The following is a 15081-nucleotide window of genomic DNA, read 5'->3' as shown; positions in this document are numbered from 1 at the left end:
GAGATAGGCGTGGGAAGGGAAGTGGAGAGGACCAAGACTTACAAACCACCAAACCTTGCAAACAAAAAGTTCGAAGAATCCAGTAAGAAAAAAAAATTGAGGCAAGTCCTACCTTCATCTTCAAACTCGGCCTGGCAAGGCAGCGGGCCGGCCGGAGTGGTACAACGCACCGGGAGGCCACTCGGCCTGGGCTAGGGGTGGGACAACAACGCACTAGAAGGCCACTCGACCTGGGCTAGAGGCAGGAGCAGGAGCAATTCAACTGGCCGGCGTCGGGGCCCACAGAGCAGCTGCAGCAAGCAAATCAATGGAGAGACTGCAGCAAGCTAACGGAGAGGTTGGAGTGCAAGGAGCGATTCAACTGGCCAGCGACTGCGCATGCGTGGACATCACCAGCAGACTCCATTGCGCATGTGCAGATGTCCCGGCACAGTTTTCAGTGCAGAACGCTGGCTGCAGCCCCGACTCGACTGGCCACGCTGTGCGATTACTGGAAAGAGGCCGGACAGCAGCCAAAGTGGCAAAAAAAATGTTCACCGCACCTCGGAACGGAGAAAAGCAGCACAACTTCGGTAAGTGCACCGAAAAACGGGCTGGGCCAAAATTGAGGCCTATCTCTGCCTTTCCCTCGTCCCAGTAGAAGTTTGCTGCCTCCATCTCTAAATAGCTCTGCTCCTATCTCTGACAGCTGATGTGCCAATACAAAGCCTTTTTATTGCTCATGTTTTTTTTTCTAATTTTCACTCTTACTTCCTCAGCCTTTCAAATCTCCCTATTTTAAGCTTTCCTATTTATAGTTGTTCTGGCTTTACTTTAAAAAAAATATGTCCAGTAAGCACTAAAAGTTTTTCTTGGTTTGAAATTTGATCTAACATTCCTATTCAACCATGAAACCCCAGCCTTTGATACATGCACTTTTTCCTTACTGAAATATACTTAAAATATACTCTCCACCTTTTGTTCAAATATTTCCCATTGCTGATAAAGATTTTATTTGTCTCTTTTCCCTTTCATTTATTCTGGGCAAGGTTCCATTTTATCATGCTATAATTTTTTTCCCATAAGTGTCTTTGTACGCAACTTTTCTCCCCTTTCTATTCTCACACTGAACCCACTTATATTACAGTCAATGCTTCCCAAATCTTTCCCTAATTTAAGGTCTCCCACTCAATCTAAAGGGACTCTGTTCAGACCACTTAGAATCATAGCAGCTTACAGCACAGGTGGTGACCATTTGGCCCATCATGTCTTTGATTCATGTTAATGGAAATGGGAGTACTGGTGCTAGTTACATGTCAACTGATACGCAAATGCATCACGAACATAATAGATGATCAACAAGGTCAGAATACAGCAGGATGTTGCTAAAGATATTCCATATGCAAAAGTGGAAACATTGGAAAAAAGGCTGCAAGGAAATCAATACACGCCTTGTTAGCCATTCAATACAATTATGTAAATTAGGCTTTCCAAAGCAACAGAAACTTGGGGCTCGACTTTCAGTATATATCCGCCCATTTAGTGCCCATATAATTGCCAAAATTCAGTTTATCGCCCATATTTGATGATAAATGGAAACTACTGCCGATTATCACCTGTGAAACTTTCAACATACAGGAATGAGCTGAGCCGCCACCCATTTAAAAAAAAAATCTGATGTCATCACTCGTGCAACGCTCAGAATACTGTTCATAATGAAAACTAATGCCCAAATACCGCCAAGCATTTCGCCCAAGTGATCGCCCGCCCAAAGAGACGCTCAAAAAAAGCTGCACTCACCTGGCCTTAACCTGGCGGAATGGACGCCATTTTGTAAATCGGAGGAAGTTTAATAAAAGGCTGCTTCAAGTTGATGTAAGCACTGGAGTAATTAGTGAGTGATTTTAAGGGTGTTTTAGAATCTTCCCAATCATCTAATCACATTGTGGTCAATTTCAAGTTTATATTGTGTTTGTTGACGACAATTTAAGAATTTTGAAGACAGATTAGGGCCTTTATACTGCTGGGGCCGATAATTTCTCAGCCAGTATTGATGACTACTCACATGCTGCAGAATAGAGATGGGAGAAGGTTCATTGAAGAGCATTATGTGCCCAAAGAGGTGGCAGACTGCCGAAGAGGAGGAGACGTTACACCCAACACATTTACAGCGATAAGCGATCATACCTGGACTTATCCGATAATACGTGCGTTACAAGGCTGCGCTTCCGAAAGGTCATCAGTGAGATATGCTAGTTAATTAAGGGAGATCTGCAACCTACCAGCACCATCAGGTCTGCATTGCCCATTGAGGTTAAGGTTACTGCGGCACTTTCCTTCTATGCATCGGGCTCCTTTCAGGCCTCAGCTGGCGACATTTGCTGCATCTCTCAGCACGCCACATTGCTGCATTCGGCAGGTGCCCTTTATGCATGCAGGATGGACTTTATAAACTTCCCTATGACCAGGGAGGCACAGAGTGAGAGGGCTTTGGGGTTCTCAAGAATAGCAAACTTCCCCAAAGTTTTTTATGCAATTGATGCATGGTTATAATATCAACATTCAGAGAACAAATGTAATATTTTCGCGGTTAGGAACTAATGTGTGACACCATGATTACCCAGCTTAATTACAAACCAGCAGATTTACATTCTAATTAATGAGTCAGTGCATCATTACAATTATAAATAATTACTCTTGCAGATGAGACCAGACTGTTCCAGCACTGGTTTGGCTCTCACATCGTGGGCTGTCCAATGACACCACTTTGGCGATGTCTGCCCATTTTCGCTGGTATATGGGGGGGGGGGGGGGAAAGAGGGGGAAGAAAAAAAAAACCAGAGTATCCTACGCCACCCCGGGTTAATTGGCCCCGAGTTGGCCAAAGCTTCATTTGCCTCGTCAGAGAAGGCTTTCGCCCTCCTTCTCCCTCCAACCTCCTCAACATCACTCTCTCCCGACTCCTCTTCGTGTTCCATCTCCATTATTATTTATATTTATTATCCGATAACTTTTTCCAATAATCAACCCAATTGCCCGACACGGCCTTCTCCACGACAAACATTATCTCTTCCCTCCCTTTGTCTTTTGAGCATGCGCAGATGACCCTTGACCCCCCCCCCCGAATCGAGGGAAAGGTTATTTGCCTGATTTTTAAAAAATGCTCATGCGCAGAACGGCCGTTGCTGTGGATGCCAGCCTTGCACGACTGAATACATCGCTATCGCCCATTTCACATTGCTAAGGCTATCGGCCAAATTAAAATGGCGACACTAGCAGTTTTTAAAAATGGGCTATATTCTGGCGATCCTGATAAATAAAACCACTAATGCCAGAAATATTGCCCACTTTTGGGTGATAACGATCATAATGGAAAGTCTATCCCTTAGCCGAAGTAATTCTGTTTCTTCTGTGCTCTCATCAATTTTACAAAACGTAAATCTCATCATTTCACTTCACTTTTCCAGTCATTTTTACCCCATTAGAGCACGCCACCTTTCTCATACATCTCAAAAATTTGCTCGACAATACTCAGCACTGTAAATTGATATTAAATAACTTTCATTTGTTGATATAAGAACATGAGAAATAGGATCAGGAGTAGGCCATATGGCCCCTCGAGCCTGCTCCGCCATTCAATAAGATCATGGACTCAGCTCCGCTTCCCTGCCCACTCCCCATAACCCCTTATCCACTTATCGTTTAAGAAACTGTCTATTTCTGTCTTAAATTTATTCAATGTCCCAGCTTCCACAACTCTGAGGCAGCGAATTCCACAGATTTACAACCCTCAGAAGAAATTTCTCCTCATCTGTTTTAAATGGGTGGCCACTTATTCTAAGATCATGCGCTGTAGTTCTAGTCTCCCCCATCAGTGGAAACATCCTCTGCATTCACCTTGTCAACCCCCCTCATAATCTTATACGTTTCATTCTTCACCTCTCATTCTTCTGAATTCCAACGAGTCGAGGCACAACCTACTCAACCTTTCCTCATAAGTCAACCTCCTCATCTCCGGAATCAACCTAATGCACCTTCTCTGAACTGCCTCCAAAGTATATCCTTTCATAAATATGGAAACCAAAACTGCACGCAGTATTCCAGGTGTGGCCTCACCAATACCCTGTATAGCTGTAGCAAGACATCCCTGCTTTTATACTCCATCCCCTTTACAGTAAAGGCCAAGATTCTATTGGCCTTCCTGATCATTTGCTGTACCTGCTTACTATCCTTTTGTGTTTCATGCACAAGTACCCCCAGTACTGCAGCACTTTGCAATCTTTCTCCATTTAAATAATAACTTGCTCTTTGATTTTTTTCTGGTAAAGTGCACGACCTCACACTTTCCGACATTATACTCCATCGACCAAATTTTTGCCCACGCACTTAGCCTGTCTATGTCCTTTTGCAGATCTTTTATGTCCTCCTCACACATTGCTTTTCCTCCCATCTTTGTATCGTCAGCAAACTTGGCTACGTTCCACTCGGTCCCTTCTTCCAAGTCGTTAATATAGATTGTAAACAGTTGGGGTCCCAGCACTGATCCCTGTGGCACCCCACTAGTTACTGGGGAATAAACCATTTATCCCGATTCTGTTTTCTGTTCGTTAGCCAATCCTCTATCCATGCTAATATATTACCCCCAACCCCGTGAACTTTTATCTTGTGCAGTAACCTTTTATGTGGCACATGAAATGTACTTGTAGACTTTAAAACTGAAGAGTATTTGATGCTCAATGAAACAACACCAGTTCACAAGTTATTTTGCAGATTCATCATAAATGATACTTTACATAACTGGCAAAAATAAAGAAAGTGAGTTTGAAGGAGAGAGGAAACATGCAGAAAAAAGGGTAAAAAAAACAAATTTAAAGGCACTTTGTCGAAATGCACGTAGCATTCGTAACAAAATAGATGAGTTGACGGCACAAATAGATACAAATGGGTATGATCTGATAGCCATTACAGAGACGTGGTTGCAAGGTGACCAGGACTGGGAATCAAATATTCAGGGGTACTTGACAATCTTGAAGGACAAACAGAAAGGAAAAAGGAGGTGGGGTAGCTCTATTGATAAAGCATGGAATTACTGCAATAGTGAGAAACGATATTGGCTCAAATGATCAGGATGTTGAAACAATTTAGGTGGAGATAAGGAATAATAAGGGGAAAAAGTCACAGGCAGGTGTAGTCTATAGGCCCCCTAACAGTAGCAACTCTGTTAGTCGGAGTATAAACTAGGAAATAGTGGGGGCTCGTAAAAAAGGAACAGCAATAATCATGAGTGATTTTAACCTCCATATTGATTGGACAAATCAAACTGGTCAGGATAGCCTTGAGGAAGAGTACATTGAGTGCATAAGGGATGGGTTCTTTGAGCAGTTTGTAACGGAATCAACCAGGGTGCAGGCTAACTTGGACCTGGTCCTGTGTAATGAGACAAGATTAATAAACAATCTCCTAGTAACGTATCCCCTTGGAATGAGTGATTATAGCATGGTTGAATTTCAAATTCAGATGGAAGGTGAGAAAGTTGGATCTCAAACCAGCGTACTAAGCTTAAATAAAGGAGACTATGAAGGTATGAGGGCACAGTTGGCTAAAGTGGACTGGGAAAATAGATTAACATGCAGGACAGTTGATGAACAGTGATGTAATTTAAGGAGATATTTCGCAACTCTCAAGGAAAATATATTTCAGTGTGGAGAAATGGGTGTAAGAGAAAAGATAGCCATCCATGGCTAACTAAAGAAATAAAAGACGGTATCCAATTAAAAACAAGGGCATGTAAAGTGGCCAAAACTAGTGGGAGGACAGAAGATTGGGAAGCTTTTAAAAGCCAGGAAAGAATGACTTAAAAACTGATTAAGAAAGGGAAGATAGACTATGAATGTAAACTAGCACAAAATATAAAAGCAGATAGCAAGAGTTTCTATACGTATATAAAAAGGAAAAGAGTGGCTAAAGTAAATGTTGGTCCCTTAGAGGACGAGACCGGGGAATTAGTAATGGGGAACATGAAGATGGCAGAAACTCTGAACAAATATTTTGCATCAGTCTTTACGGTAGAGGACACTAACAATATCCCAACAGTGGATACTCAAAGGGCATAGAAACATAGAAAATATGTGCAGGAGTAGGCCATTCGGCCCTTCGAGCCTGCACCACCATTCAATAAGATCATGGCTGATCATTCACCTCAGTACCCCTTTCCGGCTTTCTCTCCATACCCCTTGATCCATTTAGCCGTAAGGGCCATATCCAACACCCTCTTGAATATATCTAACGAACTGGCATCAATAACTCTCTGCAGAAGAAAATTTCACAGATTAACAACCCTCCTCTCTGTCCTATGCTTACTCCTTATCTTTATACTGTGACCCCTGGTTCTGGACTCCCCCAACATCGGGAACATTCTTCCTGCATCTCACCTGTCCAGCCCCGTCAGAATTTTATATGTTTCTATGAGATCACCTCTCATCCTTCTAAACTCCAGTGAATACAGGCCCAGTCGATCCAGTCTCTCCTCATATGTCAGTCCACACACAGACACACTCTCACTCTCGCAGTTGCGCGCACACACAGAGAAACATAGAAAATAGGTGCAGGAGTAGGCCATTCGGCCCTTCAAGCCTGCACCCCCATTCAAGAAGATCATGGCTGATCACTCACCTCAGTACCTCTTTCCTGCTTTCTCTCCATACCCACTGATCCCTTTAGCTGTAAGGACCATATCTAACTCCCTCTTGAATATAGCCAATGAACTGGCATCAACAACTCTCTGCGGTAGGAATTCCACAGGTTAACAACTCTCAGAGTGAAGAAGTTTCTCCTCATCTCAATCCTAAATGGCTTACCCCTTATCCTCAGACTGTGTCCTCTGGTTCTGGACTTCCCCAACATCGGGAACATTCTTCCTGCATCTAACCTGATCAGTCCCGTCAGAATTTTATATGTTTCTATGAGATCACCTCTCATCCTTCTAAACTCCAGTGAATACAGGCCCAGTTGATCCAGTCTCTCCTCATACGTCAGTCCAGCCATCCCGGGTGAACCTTTGCTGCACTCCCTCAATAGCAAGAACATCCTTCCTCAGATTAGGAGCCCAAAACTGAACACAATATTCCAGCGGAGGCCTCACCAAGGCCCTGTACAACTGTAGTAACACCTCCCTGCTCCTCTACTCAAAACCCCTAGCTATGAAGGCCAACATACCATTTGCCTTCTTCACCACCTGCTGTACCTGCATGCCAACTTTCAATGACTGATGTACCATGACACCCAGGTCTCGTTGCACCTCCCCTTTTCCTAATCTGCCGTCATTCAGATAATATTCGGCTCTCATGTTTTTTCCCCCAAAGTGAATAACCTCACATTTATCCACATTTTCCTGCATCTGCCATGCATTTGCCCACTCACCCAACCTGTCCAAGTCACCCTGCAGCCTCTCAGCATCCTCCTCACAGCTCACACCGTCACCCAATTTAGTGTCATCTGCAAACTTGAAGATATTACACTCAATTCCTTTATCCAAATCATTAATGTATATTTTAAATAGCTGGGGTCCCAGCACTGAGCCCTGCGGCACCCCACTAGTCACTGCCTGCCATTCTGAAAAGGACCCGTTTATCCCAACTCTCTGCTTCCTGTCTGCCAACCTATCCATGTCAGTACATTACCCCCAATACCATATGCTTTAATTTTGCATACCAATCTCTTGTATGGGACCTTGTCAAAAGCCTTTTGAAAGTCCAAATACACCACATCCACTGATTCTTCCTTGTCTACTCTACTAGTTACATCCTCAAAAAATTCAATAAGATTTGTCAAGCAGGATTTCCCTTTCATAAATCCATGTTGACTTGGAACAATCCTGTCACTGCTTTCCAAATATGCTGTTATTTCAACATTTTCCCCACTACTGATGTCAGGCTAACCAGTCTATAATTGCTCGTTTTCTCTCCCTCCTTTTTTAAAAAGTGGTGTTACATTAGCTACCCTCCAGTCCATAGGAACTGATCCAGAGTCGATAGACTGTTGGAAAATGATCACCAATGCATCACTATTTCTAGGGCCACTTTCTTAAGTACTCTGGGATGCAGACTATCAGGCTCCGGGGATTTATCGGCCGTCAATCCCATTAATTTCCCTAACACAATTGCCCGCCTAATAAGGATATCCTTCAATTCCTCCTTCTCACTAGACCCTCGGTCCCCTAGAACTTCCGGAAGGTTATTTGTGTCTTCCTTCGTGAAGACAGAACCAAAGTAATTGTTCAACTGGTCTGCCATTTCTTTGATCCCCATTATAAATTCACCTGAATCTGACGGCAAGGGACCTATGTTTGTCTTCACTAATCCTTTTCTCTTCACATATCTATAGAAGCTTTTGCAGTCAGTTTTTATATGTTCCTGGCAAGCTTCCTATCCTACTCTATTTTCCCCCTCCTAATTAAACCCTTTGTCCTCCTCTGCTGAATTCTAAATTTCTCCTAGTCCTCAGGTTTGCTGCTTTTTCTGGCCAATTTATATGCCTCTTCCTTGGATTTAACACTATTCTTAATTTCCCTTGTTAGTCACAGTTGAGCCACCTTCCCAGTTTTATTTTTTTTTAATTCGTAGCCAATCTTTCCAATTCTTTGTCAAATCACAAACGCCAGAGGTCACCTTGCACACATCAAGGATCACTCTGCGCCAATGCTCTTAGCCAAAAGGCCGAGAGCCACTGCACCGTTCCTGGAAGTACTGCAATACCAGGTTCGTGCCATGGAGGTGGATGGGTCAGGCCCCCCACACACCTCCGTGGAGGTGGATGGGTCAATCCACCCCACCCACCTCCTATTTCCAAAAAGCATAGGAGAACCACCTTCCTGATCCAGGGAGAACCACTTTGGGGTCATGGTTACTCCCCTGTCAGGTCAGTTACGCATGATCTTAGCCAAAAGGCCGTTTTATTTTTACTCCAGACAGGGATGTACAATTGTTGAAGTTCATCCATGTGATCTTTAAATGTTTGCCATTGCCTATCCACCGCCAACCCTCCAAGTATAATTTGCCAGTCTATTCTAGTCAATTCACGTCTCAAACCATCAAAATTACCATTCCTTAAGTTCAGAACCCTAGTCTCTAAATTAACTGTGTCACTCTCCATAAAGAATAAAGAATTCTACCATGTTATGGTCACTCTTCCCAAGGGGCCTCGCACAAGATTGCAAATTAGTCCTTTCTCATTACACATCACCCAGTCGAGGATGGCCAGCCCTCTAGTTGGTTCCTCGACATATTGGTCCAAAAAACCATCCCTAATACACTCCAGGAAATCCTCTTCCATCGTATTGCTACCAGTTTGGTTAGCCCAATCTATATGTAGATTAAAGTCGCCCATGATAATTGCTGTACCTTTATTGCATGCATCCTTAATTTCTTGTTTGATGCTGTCCCCAACCTCACTACTATTGTCTGATGGTCTGTACACAACTCCCACTAGCGTTTTCTGCCCTTTGGTATCCTGCAGCTTCACCCATACAGATTCCACATCATCCAAACTAATGTCCTTCCTAACTATTGCGTTAATTTCCTCTTTAGCCAGCAACGCTACCCTACCTCCCTTTCCTTTCTGTCTATCCTTCCTGAATGTTGAATACCTCTGATGTTGAGTTCCCAGCCTTAGTCACCCTGCAGCCATGTCTCCGTGATGCCAATTATATCATATTCATTAATTGTTGCCTGTGCAGTTAATTCGTCCACTTTATTACGAATACTCCTTGCATTGAGGCACAGAGTCTTCAGGCTTGTCTTTTTAACACACTTTTCCCTTTTTGAATTTTGCTGTAATGTGGCTATAGGGAGGGAGGAACTTAACACAATCACAATCACTAAGGAGGTCATACTCAGTAAGATAATGGAACTAAAGGCAGATAAATCCCCTGGACCTGATGGCTTGCATCCTAGGGTCTTAAGAGATGTAGCAGCAGGAATTGTGGATGCATTGGTTGTAATTTACCAAAATTCCATGGATTCTGGGGAGGTCCCAGCAGATTGGAAAACTGCAAATGTAATGCCCCTATTTAAAAAGGAAGACACACAAGAAGCAGGAAACTATAGACCAGTTAGCCTAACATCTGTGGTTGGGAAAATGTTGGAGTCCATTATTAAAGAAGCAGTAGCAGGACATTTGGAAAAGCATAATTTGGTCAGGCAGAGTCAGCATGGATTTATGAAAGGGAAATCATGTTTGACAAATTTGCTGGAATTCTTTGAGGACGTAACGAACAGGGAGGATAAAGGGGAACCAGTGGATGTCATGTATTTGGACTTCCAGAAGGCATTTGACAAGTTGCCAAATAAAAGGTTACTGCACATGATAAAGGTTCACGGGGTTGGAGGTAATATATTAGCATGGATAGAGGATTGGCTAACGAACAGAAAACAGAGAGTCGGGATAAATGGTTCATTCTCTGGTTGGCAATCAGTAACTAGTGGGGTGCCGGAGGGATCAGTGCTGGGACCCCAACTCTTTACAATCTATATTAACGACGTGGAAGAAAGGACCGAGTGTAACGTAGCCAAGTTTGCTGACGATACAAAGATGAGAGGAAAAGCAATGTGTGAGGGCACAAAAAAAAAATCTGCAAAAGGACAGAGACAGGCCAAGTGCATGGGCAAAAATTTGGCAGATGGAGCATGTTGGAAAGTGTGAGGTCATGCACTTTGGCAGAAAAAAAAAATCAGAGCAAGTTATTATTTAAATGGAGAAAGGCTGCAAAGTGCCACAGTACAGCAGGATCTGGGGGTACTTGTGCAGGAAACACAAAAGGATAAGTATGCAGGTACAGCAAGTGATCAGGAAGACCAATGGTATCTTGGCTTTTATTGCAAAGGGGATGGGAGTATAAAAGCAGGGAAATCTTGCTACAATTATACTGGGTATTGGTGAAGCCACACCTGGAATACTGAGTGCAGTTTTAGTTTCCATATTTATGAAAGGATATACTTGCTTTGGAGGCAGTTCAGAGAAGGTTCACTAGGTTGATTCTGGAGATGAGGGGCTTGACTTCGGAGGAAAGGTAGAGCAGGTAGGGCCTCTACTCATTGGAATTCAGAAGAATGAGAGTTGACCTTATCGAAACGTATAAGATTATGAAAGGGCTTGACAAGGTGAATGCAGAGAGGATGTTTCCACTCATAGGGGAGACTAGAACTAGGGGACATAATAAGGGACTGCCCATTTAAAATTGAGATGAAGAGGAATTTTGTCTGAGGGTTGTAAATCTGTGGAATTATCTACTTCAGAGAGCTGTGGAAGCCAGGACATTGAATATATTTAAGACGGAGATAGACAGTTTCTTAACTGATAAGGGATTAAAGGGTTATGGGGAGCGGGCAGGGAAGTGGAACTGAGTCCACGATCGGATCAGCCATTATCGTATTAAATGGCGGAGCAGGCTCGAGGGGCCGTATTGCCTGCTCCTGCTCCTATTTCTTATGTTCTTATGGAAAACAATTAGATTATTCGGAAGCTACTGCAAGATCAAATCAAATAAAATTGTTGGGTTGCACAGCCTTTAGAATTATACAATGATATGGCACAGGAGGCCATTCGGCCCGTCGTGCCCTTGCCGGCTCTTTGAAGGAGTCCCACTCCCCTGCAAATTTTTCTCTTTCCCTTTCGAAAGTTATTATTATTGTGCTTCCACCACCCTTTCAGGCAGTGCTGTCCAGATCATAACAACTCTCTGCGTAAAAAAATGTTGCCTCATCACGCCTCTGGTTCGTCTTTTGGTCACCCCTCCTAATATTTCCTTCTTTTGCTTGTCATTGTTTTTTAATAACGCCATTGTGAAGTGCCTAGGGATGTTTTCCTACATTAATGATGCTATATAAGTGGTTAATGCTAAATAGGCAATTTGAGCAAGAATACCAACAGCCACAATGAAAATGACTCAAAAGTTAGATAGAGCACACAAAGTGTCATCATTTTCTTGGATTCCTTTTTCTCAGGCAGCACAAAAAGAGCATTTTTGTCCCAAGACAGGTAGTGGAGAAACCGAAACCGAAACCAGTCACTTGCACCACGGAATTCTAAGAGAACAGTTTCAAAACAAGTCCAACTGAGTTTTTTTTTGAAACCACAAAAAGGCTTCGCATCACCACTGTCTTGAAAGAAGCTATACATATTTTATAAAACATAAATTTAATTTGTCATTGCTCATTAGACTATACATTTTCTCTTAATAAAATAAATCAATTCAGTAATTTATCTGGTTTAGTCTGTCTATCAACAACAGTGAAAGGTACAATAGTCCGGGTATCAAGTTTACCACTACACCACATTCTGCCTGAAAAACTGGGTCAGGCTGGAAGCAGGGAAGAATATGTAGCAGCAGACTGCTCCCAGGACAAATGGTGGCTTTGATGGGTTAACAGGAGCGCAGCTGTCTTCCAAAACTTTCGTCTAATACGAAATAAACACTTATTGGGCCCAACTGTGCCCAACCCCTTTTTTCGCCGCACTTACCTTAAGTGTGCTGACTTTTCGCGCTGGAAAGGACGCCGGAAAAAAGGGGCCCCTCTTCGGAGTCCCGGCGTGGCGTGCATTCTGAAGTGGGGGGCGGAGCAACAGGCCAGCCCCGAAAACAGTGCCAGTGCATGCGCAGTGAAGTCTGCGTGCATGCTCCTGTCCTCCCAGCGTGTCCTGCGGGCTGTGAGCAGGACCCGATGCTCATAGCCCCTAACCCCGGCTGGAGGGACGCCCCGATCTCACTGCACCCTATCCCCGGCCGAGTGGCCTCCCGCACTGGCTGGCCCGCTGACTTCCCGGGCGAGGTAGGACTTCGATTTTATTTATTTATTTTTTGGCTATGCTTGAGTTTTCATTGGGAGGGAGGGAGGGGGAGAGAGCGAGAGCAAGAGCGAGTGTATTGGGGGGGGCACGGAGGAAAGAATATCCCAGCATCTCATCTCTCTCTCTGGCTAACCCCGCCCGGTGACATCGCAGCCAGAAGCTCGCATTTCTCCGGTAGGATTTATTTCATTTTTATTAGTATTTTAATTGTTTGAGCTTTTCCTTGCAATGTTTGGTGCTTGGTTGTTGAATCCTCTCCAGTTCCCTTCCCTCCCCTATCCCTGCCCTAATGTCTGCCGTATGTGCGCTGCTTTTTCTTCACTGCCTGCAAGGTTTTTCAGATCTGGCCACATACGCTGACCTAAGTCAATTTGGAATAAGTTTTTGCTGGCCAAAGTAGCATAAATGGCCAAAACTGGCGTAAGTGTCTGGGAACACCCCCTTTTGAAAAAAAAAAGAACTGACCTACAAAAAAAATCGTACCTAACTGACTTACTCTGGAACAAATTTTTTGGGGAAAATGGCATTTTTAAACATAAGCCAGAAAAAACTTACTCCAAAAAATTGATGCAACTCATGGCCAATGTTGGGCCCATTAAAACTACTATTCACTATATTAATGTATCAAATTGTATTTTAAACAAAGGACATTAAAAGGGAAAAATAGCAAACCCTGCTGCGAGTCGAGGTTGCAGAAAGGATCATTTCTATGCTCTTCAGCTATTACCATACTAAATGTAGGGGGCAGTGGTTCTTTTAGGACATTTATCAATGTCTGCAGGGTGGATAAAGCAACTCGCAACACAGTTGCTGGTGATGACCTCAATGCTGTTTCGTGGCTGTCCTCCATTTCATCCTGAGATTGCTCTGAACCCTCAAAAGCTAACCCTTTACTTGCTAAGGGCATTATTAACCACAACAAAATGAATGCATCAATTGTGGTCCTAGGGAATCTGTCATTGGTCTGCACTAGCATATATTGATCCTGCACATATATATTTGGGGCATTCTCTGCAGGAGTTTGAAGGCCAACATTAGAAGGTAAGAAATAGCAGGAGTAGGTCGTACGGCCCTCGAGCCTGCTCCGCCATTTAATACGATCATCACTGATCTGATCATGGATTCAGGTCCACTTCCCTGCCTGCTCTCCATAACTCATTATTGTTTAAGAAACTGTCTATCTCTGCCTTAAATTTATTCAATGATCCAGCTTCCATAGCTCTCTGAGGCAGCGAATTCCACAGATTTACAACCCTCAGAAGAAATTCCTTCTCATCTCAGTTTTAAATGGGCGGCCCCTTATTCTAAGATTTTGCCCCCTAGTTCTAGTCACCCCTATCAGTGGAAACATCCTCTCTGCATCCACCTTATCGAGCCCCCTCATAATCTTACACGTTTCGGTAAGATCACCTCTCATTCTTCTGAATTCCAATGAGTAGAGGCTCAACCTACTCAACCTTTCCTCATAAGTCAACCCCCTCATCTCCGGAATCAACCTAGTGAACCTTCTCTGAACTGCCTCCAAAGCAAGTATATCCTTTCTTAAATATGGAAACCAAAACTGTACACAGTATTCCAGGTGTGGCCTCACCAATACCCTGTATAACTGTAGCAAGACACCCTTGCTTTTATACTCCATCCCCTTTGCAATAAAGGCCAAGATACCATTGGCCTTCCTGATCACTTGCTGTACCTGCATACTATCCTTTTGTGTTTCATGCACAAGTACCCCCAGGTCCCGCTGTACTGCGACACTTTGCAATCTTTCTCCATTTAAATAATAACTTGCTCTTTGATTTTTTTTCTGCCAAAGTGCATAACCACACACTTAGTAACATCATACTCCATCAGCCAAATTTTTGCCCATGCACTTAGCCTGTCTATGTACTTTTGCAGATTTTGTGTGTCCTCCTCACATTGCTTTTCCTCCCATCTTTGGCTATGTGCCACTCGGTCCCTTCTTCCGAGTCGTTAATATAGATTGTAAATAGTTGGGATCCCAGCACTAATCCCTGCGGCACCCCACTAGTAACTGGTTGCCAACCAGAGGATGAACAGGGTGAGGTCATGCATTTTGGCAGAAAAAAAATCAAAGAGCAAGTTATTATTTAAATGGAGAAAGATTGCAAAGTGCTGCAGTACAGTGGGACCTGGGGGTACTTGTGCATGAAACACAAAAGGATAGTATGCAGGTACAGCAAGTGATCAGGAAGGCCAATGGAATCTTGGCCTTTATTGCAAAGGGGATGGAGTATAAAA

At 43.5% G+C, this 15081-nt stretch overlaps 1 protein-coding gene across 5 annotated transcripts in view; it reads right to left on the bottom strand.

The window, feature by feature from the left end:
- Positions 1-15081, bottom strand: part of nck2b (NCK adaptor protein 2b) — a 156987-nt gene that overhangs the window by 95571 nt on the left and 46335 nt on the right. The window contains exon 1 of one of the 5 annotated variants that reach the window (XM_070892112.1): positions 2262-2318. The exons of the other annotated variants lie outside the window; for them this stretch is intronic. The gene's annotated coding sequence lies outside the window, so the exon portion shown is untranslated. Of the gene's footprint in view, positions 1-2261; positions 2319-15081 lie in introns of those variants that run through there. 5 annotated transcript variants of the gene reach the window in all.

The sequence above is a fragment of the Pristiophorus japonicus genome, chromosome 10 (assembly GCF_044704955.1).
Source record: "Pristiophorus japonicus isolate sPriJap1 chromosome 10, sPriJap1.hap1, whole genome shotgun sequence".
Taxonomy (NCBI): domain Eukaryota; kingdom Metazoa; phylum Chordata; class Chondrichthyes; family Pristiophoridae; genus Pristiophorus; species Pristiophorus japonicus.
This window is presented reverse-complemented; position numbering and strand designations above follow the sequence as displayed.